This window comes from Bos grunniens, chromosome 8, assembly GCF_055505025.1.
Source record: "Bos grunniens cultivar Pamir isolate PY7600 chromosome 8, Bosgru_T2T1.0, whole genome shotgun sequence".
NCBI classification, from domain to species: Eukaryota; Metazoa; Chordata; class Mammalia; order Artiodactyla; family Bovidae; genus Bos; species Bos grunniens.
The window spans coordinates 98015503-98024616 of NC_141172.1; the positions used below are offsets into that span (position 1 = coordinate 98015503).

Genomic DNA, 9114 nt, shown 5'->3' on the forward strand with positions numbered 1-9114 from the left:
TCCAAATAGAAACCAGAATCCTAAGGTGCCCCTGGAAATGTTTCCAAACTTATCAACATAAGAAACCACAGTTCCAAGTCACTTGTCAGTTAATGTTCACATCCTGAAAAATTCTCTTCTCCCTGCGCATCCAAACAAAGATCCAGAAAGCTCATTTTCTAGAGTTCAGTTGAAATTTAAAGGAAACAAAGATACTAGGTTGAACTATGTGAAATTACTAAAGGGGTTCAACACAATGAACGCAGGTCTTCAAAAAGACAGTACCTTTATCACTGCAAAATGACTGGGAAAGCCCATCCTGGGTCAGATGTCGGCAGGCAGGCATACGAATCATCTGCAAGACTGTTTAACATGAAGATTCGGGCCCACCCATAGATTTAGCACTGGAGTTGGGGTGGGGTAGTTCAGGAATTCAGCTTTCTAAAAGGCATTCCAAGACAGAAGAGGGACTACATTAGGGGACTTCCTCTTGAGCATTTCCCAACTGGAAGTCTATTCTCTCCCCAATAACTCCGAAGGACAGCATCTCAAGATGCTGCACTTCTCAGAGGGCACACTTAGTCTACTGAAGTGTTAGTCACTCAGTCATATCTGACTCTTTGCAACTCCACAGACTGTAGCCCACCAGGCTCCCTTGTCCATGGAATTCTCAAGGCAAGTATACTGAAGTGGGTACCCATTCCCTTCTCCAGGGAATCTTCCCGACCCAGGGATCGAACCCAGGTCTCCCACATTGCAAATGGATTCTTTACCTTCTGAGCCACGAGGGAAGACAGGGAAGTTCAGTTTGAGGGCCTCTGCTATAAAAGTAGGCAAGACCTGGTGACAGTTTCAAATCCAACCTCCACAACTTTCTACTTTCTTCTTTACAGAAGTCTTCTGAGTGCCCAGCTTTTTTGTTTTAATGACCCACCCCTCCTTCTGTTGTTTTTTAATTTTGTTTTGTTGCCTAAAATTAATAATTATTGCAAGGCAATCTGCACCACTTTTTGAAAAGCTGCATTTGGGTAATGTGCCCATCACTCTACCCTCCAGGAGAGAATTACTACAGCTCCACCAGTTAGTCCAGAGACTATGTCCATCTTCCACACTGCAAACCCAAACCAAAGCCTCATTATTTCTACTGTTTGTTTTGCTGCAGAATGGTAATATTTACATGGAAATGGGTTTTTCCTCTATCCTATAATTTGTACTGCTTACTTTTCCTTTTTGGACTTCTTTGATGCTGCTGAAGAAAGAAGTCCACAAGAATCTGGAGAAACGAAGAGTGGGCTGCAAGCAGGAGTAAGTGCAAGTGTTGTTGGCTTCTCTGTCTCATAAACCCCCTACCACCACTTTCCCTACCTTGACTAAGCTATCTCCTTATTTCTGCTTTTCTGCCTCTTACAGCTGGGCTGAAATATGTCAACATTATCACTGACTTACTATAAGACCTTCAGTGGGTCTCTTTCTCTCTCCAGGCCTTGCTTCCCATGTGAAGAATGAAGGTATACAAGGAGACAATCCCTAAATTTAGTAACTTTCATAAGTCCACTGGACTGTCACTCATTCCTCTGAGAGAGACATGTGACTTGGGGCAACTTATTTAACTCCTGTGATAGACCATCAAGGTCAGTCACATCCTTCTCTTTTCTATCTCTGATGAAGAAAAAAAGTTGCTTCTTATTCCCAAGACACAAAAATAGAAACCAATCTATGATCCCTCAGAAGTCCCTGAGTTCCAATGATGATACCATTACTGCATGAAATTCTTCAAACTTTCCAGTGCTTCAAATCCTCTATCACAGCCCTGACACACCCACCACACCCACTGCCACACCCTCCAGCCCCAGTACAACCTTAAAACCTCCTAAGGTTAATTTTTGCCTTTCCTCTCCCCTTTATTTCTTACTGGAGGGTTCTACGAGAAACGTAATTCCACTTCTAAGGATATAGTCTGGAAAAGCATTTTCAAATATCACAATAAGGTACACAAAAGGGTATTTACTGGGGCCTTGTTTACCATAATAATAGGAAAAATTGTGCATCAGCTAAAAATAATAATAATAATAAAACTCTGAGAAATCCATTTGATAGAATATTCTGCAGCAGTCCAAAAGAATAAGGCAGATCTATAGGACCTGCCTCTTGAGAAACCTATATGCAGGTCAGGAAGCAACAGTTAAAACTGGACACGGAACAACAGACTGGTTCCAAATAGGAAAAGGAGTACGTCAAGGCTGTATATTGTCACCCTGCTTATTTAACTTATATGCAGAGTACATCATGAGAAATGCTGGACTGGAAGAAGCACAAGCTGGAATCAAGATTGCCCGGGAGTAATATCAATAACCTCAGATATACAGATGACACCACCCTTATGGCAGAAAGTGAAGAGGAACTAAAAAGCCTCTTGATGAAAGTGAAAGAGGAGAGTGAAAAAGTTGGCTTAAAGCTCAACATCTAGAAAACTAAGATCATGGTATCTGGTCCCATCACTTCATGGCAAATAGATGGGGAAACAGTGGGAACAGTGTCAGACTTTGTTTTTTGGGGCTCCAAAATCACTGCAGATGGTGACTGCAGCCATGAAATTAAAAGACGCTTACTCCTTGGAAGGAAAGTTATGACCAACCTAGATAGTATATTGAAAAGCAGAGATGTTACTTTGCCAACAAAGGTCCGTCTAGTCAAGGCTATGGTTTTTCCAGTGGTCATATATGGATGTGAGAGTTGGACTGTGAAGAAAGCTGAGCACCAAAGAATTGATGCTTTTGAACTGTGGTGTTGGAGAAGACTCTTGAAAGTCCCTTGGATTGCAAGAAGATCCAACCAGTCCATCCTAAAGGAGATCAGTCCTGGGATTTCTTTGGAAGGAATGATGCTAAAGCTGAAACTCCAATACTTTGGCCACCTCATGAGAAGAGTTGAGTCACTGGAAAAGACCCTGATGCTGGGAGGGACTGGGGGCAGGAGGAGAAGGGGACGACAGAGGATGAGATGGCTGGATGGCATCACCGACTCGATGGACATGAGTGTGAGTGAACTCCAGGAGTTGGTGATGGACAGGGAGGCCTGGCGTGCTGTGATTCATGGGGTTGCAAAGAGTTGGACACGACTGAAGGCAATGGCACCCCACTCCAGTGTTCTTGCCTGGAAAATCCCATGGACGCAGGAGCCTGGTAGGCTGCAGTCCATGGGGTCGCTAAGAGTTGGACATGACTGAGTGACTTCACTTTCACTCTTCACTTTCATGCATTAGAGAAGGAAATGGCAACCCACTCCAGTGTTCTTGCCTGGAGAATCCCAGGGACGGTGGAGCCTGGTGGGCTGCCATCTATGGGGTCGCACAGAGTCAGACACGACTGAAGCGACTTAGCAGCAGCAGAGCAACTGAACTGAACTGAACTGATAGGTACTAATAAGTAGACTGACAAAACATATTGTTGAATAAAAGAAGAATGCTATAGAATGGGATGCATAGTATATCCAAAAAATTAAATGTACATACTCTAAGTATATATAGAGAGATATATACACATACACATATATACCCATACACAAGCCTGCACGCACGCACACACGCAAATGTGCAAATATATACCAGAGGTTCGAAAGGATGTGTAACAAACTGGTACCATTGTTTACGTCCAAGGAAGGGAGGGTCAAGGGGACTTTATGTGAAATGTTTTAACAGTTTTACTCAGAGGATATAATCATAAATCACTTTTGCCCCTAAATACGTAGTGAAGTGAAAGTGAAAGTTGCTCAGTCACGTCTGACTCTTTGTAACCCCATGGAATAGTCCACAGAATTCTTCAGGCCAAAATACTGGAGTCAGTTCCCTTCTCCAGGGGATCCTCCCAACACAGGGATCGAACCCGGGTTTCCCGCATTGCAGGCAGATTCTTTACCAGCTGAGCCAGCAGGTAAGCCCCCTAAATATATAACAATAGCACAAAATGGGAGGAAGGAAAAGTTATCTTGTTGTAAGGTTCTTACACTACACATGAACTCGAATAATATTATTTGAAGATGACTATTCAAAAATGTGATAAAGATGAATATTAAATAAGATCAATTTTTATTAGAAAAGAAGAGGTTTAACAAATAAAACAAGAATGAGGAGAATAGAATCATAAAAAATAATCCACAAGTAAGTTAGCAAAGAGGGAAGGAACAAAGAATAGATGGAACAAATAGAAAACAACCAACAAGATGCTAGATTAAAATATAACCATGTCAATAGTAACAACGTAAGTAATCTATACACCCCAATTAAAAGGCAGAGACTATCAGATGGATTAAAAAACAAGACAACACATTATGCTGTCTACAAAAAACTCACATTCAACATAAAGATACAAATAGATAAAAGGTTGCTGCTGCTACTGCTAAGTCACTTCAGTCGTGTCCGACTCTGTGCGACCCCATAGACGACAGCCCACCAGGCTCTGCCATCCATGGGATTCTCCAGGCAAGAACACTGGAGTGGGTTGCCGTTTCCTTCTCCAATGCATGAAAGTGAAAAGTGAAAGTGAAGTCGTTCAGTCATATCCGACTCCTAGCGACCCCATGGACTGCAGCCCACTAGGCTCCTCTGTCCATGGGAGTTTCCAGGCAAGAGTACTGGAGTGGGGTGCCAGGGCCTTCTCTCTATAAAAGGCTAAAATAATGCAAAAAGACCATGCAAACACTAACCAAAAGACAGCTGAGTGCTTTATGAATATTAGAACAGGACTATTACCAGAAATAGAGAGTCACTAGATAATGATTAAGGGGACAATTAACCAACAAGACATAAGAATCCTATATATATAATATATCTAACATTGGCACTTCAAAATGCATGAAGCAAAAACTGATAGAACTCAGAAGAAAAACAAACAATTCCATGATTACAATCAGATACATCAACAGCCCTCTCACAGCAATAAAAGAAGCAGAAAGAATTAGGAAGGACAAAGACCACCTAAACAACATTATAAACCAACTTGACCTAATTAATATTTATAGAGAACTCTAGTCAGCAAATAGCAGAATACAAATTCTTTTCAAGTACAATTGACTACTGAAAAACACAGGTTGGAACTACACAGATCCATTTACATGTGGATTATTTTTCAAAAGTAAATACCATAGTAATACACAATCCCTGGTTGGTTGAATCCATGGATGTGAAACCTTGGATACAGAAGAATGTAGATACAAAGGGCTGGCTCTAAGTCAGTCATGTGTATACATGAAATAGTCACCAAGAATATACTGGCTCATAAATCAAATCTTGACAACGTTTAAAAAACTGAAATTGTACAAAGTGCATTCTCAATACTTTGAATTAATACTTTGAATTCACAATATAATTAAATTAAAACCAAGAACAGAAAGATATTTGGAAAATTTCCCACACTTCTGAATAACTCAAAGAAAGTCAAATGAGAAATTATAAAATAATTTGAATAGAAAATGAAGACGCATCAAAAGTTGTAGCTATTAATAGATGCAGTATTATGAACTGGGAAGAGATAATAAGAGAAAAGTCCAAACCATACAGTTCTGGGTTTCACCTTTTGTTTTATTATAAAGGAAGTAAAATCTTGAGGTTATGTTAACTTCAAAAAAAAATGTATATTAAGAAGAGAAAAATGGTCTCAAATCAATGTTCTAACAAGAATTCACCTTAACAAACTAGAAAGAGTCAATATAAACTCAAAGCAAACAGAAAAACATAACAATATGAGCCAAAATCCATGAAATAAAAAAGAGAAAAATAAAATTAATGAAACCAAAAGCTGTTTCTTTTTTTTAAAAAAGACAATTGATAAACCTCTACTCAGCCTATCAAGAAAATGAAGGCACAAATTACCAAGACCAAGAATGAAAGGGGACATCAACAGATCTACTAACATTATAAGAATAATATTATGAACTATGCCAATAAATTCACCAACATGGATGAAATGGATAAATTCCCTGGGGGAAAAAAACACAGCCCTGACCTACTGTAGCAGACCGTGAGAACTCTAGTTCCTGCCTAAGGAACTCCAGGTAAAGAAATCATAATGAGTAAGAAAAAGGAACCTTCCTTCACTGTTGGCAGGAAGGTAAACCGGTGCAGCCACTATAAAAAAAAACAGTAAGGAGATTCCTTGGACACCTAAAAATAAAGTTACCATTGTTGGTGTTTAGTCGCTAAGTTGTATCCAACTCAAACTACAGCCCACCAGGCTCCTCTGTCTGTGGAATTTCCCAGGCAAGAATATAGAAGTGTATTGCCATTTCATTCTCCAAGGTTTCTTTCTGATCCAGGGATCAAACCCATATCTCCTGCATTGGCGGGTGGATCCTTTATCACTGAGCCACCTAGACAGCCCTAAAGTTACCATGTGATCCAGTAATCCCACTCCTGGGCATATATCCAGAGAAAACTCTAACTCAAAAAGATACATGCACCCCAATTTTCATAGCAGCACTTTTACCACAGAAGCAGCCTAAATGTCCATCAACAAATGAATGGACAAAGAAGATATGTGTGTGTGCGTGTGTGTGTAATGGGATATTGAAGTGAAGTGAAGTGAAGTTGCTCAGTAGTGTCCAACTCTTTGCGACCCCATGAACTGTAGCCTACCAGGCTCCTCAGTCCATGGGATTTTCCAGGCAAGAGTACTGGAGTGGGGTGCCATTTCCTTCTCCAGGGGATCTTCCCGACCCAAGGATCGAACCTGGGTCTCCCTGCATTGTAGGCAGACGCTTTACCGTCTGTGCTACCAGGGAAGATTCAGTCATAAAAAAGAATGAAATAATGTCACTTGAAGCAACATGGATGGACCTAGAGATTATCACACTAAGTGAAATCAGACAAAGACAAATATGTATCACTTATATGTGGACTCTAAAAAGAAAATGATACAAATGAACTTATTTACGAAACAGAAATAGACTCATGTAGAAAACAAACTTATGGTTACCAAAGGGGAAAGGTGGGGAGGATAAATTCGGAGTTTGGGATTAACAGATACACACTACTATTCATAAATTAGGTAAACAACAAGGACCTACTGTATAGCACAGGGAACCATAGTCCATATCTTGTAATAACCTATATAGTAGGAAAGAATCTGAAAAAGAATGTGTGTATAATATGTATATATATATACACATACATATTCTAAATCTGAATCATTCTGCTGTACTCCTGAAACTAACACAATAGCACAAATCAACTATACTTCAATTAAAAATGAGTAAGGACATGGAAGCACTGAACAAAACAGGCATTTTTACTGGAGTAGAAAAACAGACTTGAGAGTAGCAGAAGTTAAAGAAGTAGAGATCAGCAAGTACTGGATTAAAATCAGGTAAGTTAAGAAGCCACTGCATAGTTTGGTGAGAGACCATGAGAGTCTGAACTACCAAGACAGTAGTAAGCATGAAGAGGAGACTAAAATTTGAGAAATAGGTAACCAGCAGACTTAGCAGAACTTGGTATTTGAGGAATTACAGGAAGGATGAAGGAGGAGAAGGACAGAAAGTTAGTTACAGGTCAGCCTTGGGAACCAGGCTCTAGTTGACCCTGGGACTACTTGAGCAAGGGCAGTAGGTGGCAGAGGAAGACCATGGTCTACATTTACAGATTTTAGGTATGGGATGCCTATGGGAGGTCAAAGTTGGTAATGTTTAGCGAGTATTTGGATACATAAATGTGAAGCAAATGGGAGAAGTCAGCAGTGAAACAACTTATTGCATAGGTAGATACCTTGCCTAAGAGACTACAGAAAGAGAAGTGTCTCAAGGGCAGAACCCTGGATGAGAAAATAATCTGAAGTTCAAGAAAAGCTTTATGATTTTGGAATAAGGCAGTTCTAAGCAAGTGCAACCATACACAAACCTGTTAAGTGACGTCTTATAATACCAAAAACTTAGAACAAACCTACCTATCAGAGAAAAACAGAATAGTTCATATGGAAAACCTTAAAAATAATCTTTAGGAAGGTGTACAATAATGTAGAGATTGGTTATGATAAAACGTTAAATGTCTTCTTACCTTTTAAAAAATATTTGTGTGTGTGTGTGTGTATAATTTAAACACTGAAAACAGGCACAGCGAAACTAGGAAAAAATACATCAAAATGTTAGTATCAGGTGTTTTGAGTTTAGGAGCCCACGGCGTCCTGCCATCCACCAATACTATTCTGTATCTTGCAAATTCACTATATAATATTTATGCCAAGAGGAAGACAACCTGTCCCCAAAAAGAAGAACCATGGTATTTCCTTACATCTCTAGTGTCGACCACCATCACGCCAGAGTTCCCGCGGAATCGTGCCCTCGGCCCACAGCGGCGGCCGGAGGCCTCAGGGGCGAAGCCCGCCTCCCTGTGCAGAGGGTCCTCAGGTGTAGTCTCCTCTCCACTGTCAAGCTGCCCTTTCCCGTCACGAGCCTTTCCCCTCGGGGCCTCACCAGCCCCTCCTCCTGGCCTGGCTGGGGGCACCAGGGCCCTGCCGGGAGGTCCTCATAAAACAAGTCCCAGAGGGCTGCCGACAGCCCACACGGTGTGGATACTGGTCCTGCTGGGACAGGTGGCAACCACAGCAGAGCTTTTACACCAGCCTTGGGCCCTGGTGCTCAACAAAGGCTCACGGTTCCTTCCATTCCCCTTGCCACCTCACTAAGTCAGTGTAGCGTCCTGTGCCAGGCCTGTGGGCGGGTTGACATCTGGGCCAGAAACCCAAGGACTCACCTAGCGCTCACTAGACTGCAGTCAGCATTACAGTGATGGCGATGAAGATGCTGAAGTTCAGGCAGAGAGGGCGGGTCCCGTGCTCAGGGCCTCTGGGGCCCTTCAAAGCCTTGGTAGGCCGCAGCCTGAACCAAGGCCCCAACAGACTGAGGTGAAGCGATACTTGGTGGAGCGCCGCAGGAGGGGAGGTGGAAAAGTCTCTCAGACTGCCAGAAAGCCCTGTCACAGTCTCTTTTGTGAGCAGAATACCGAGCTCTGGCTTTGAGACCTAGGATCCTGAGAGGCAGTCGCTACCTACAAAAGCTGGATCTGCAGCAATGCAGGCCCCGCCCCCAGGCCTTGACCCCTGCCCTGGACGTGGCCCCGACCCCAAGGGTCAGGCCCAGCTGGATGTG

The 9114-nt window shown here is 41.9% G+C and overlaps 1 long non-coding RNA gene across 14 annotated transcripts in view; it reads right to left on the reverse strand.

Moving 5' to 3' along the window:
• Positions 1-8857, reverse strand: part of LOC147367752 (uncharacterized) — a 604096-nt gene extending 595239 nt beyond the window's left edge. For 10 of the 14 annotated variants that reach the window (XR_015132067.1, XR_015132069.1, XR_015132074.1 and 7 more), the window contains exon 1: positions 8720-8857. This is a non-coding gene — a long non-coding RNA (uncharacterized LOC147367752). The other 4 variants (XR_015132075.1, XR_015132071.1, XR_015132070.1 and 1 more) reach the window with 2 other exon arrangements.
• Positions 8858-9114: the final 257 nt, after the last annotated feature.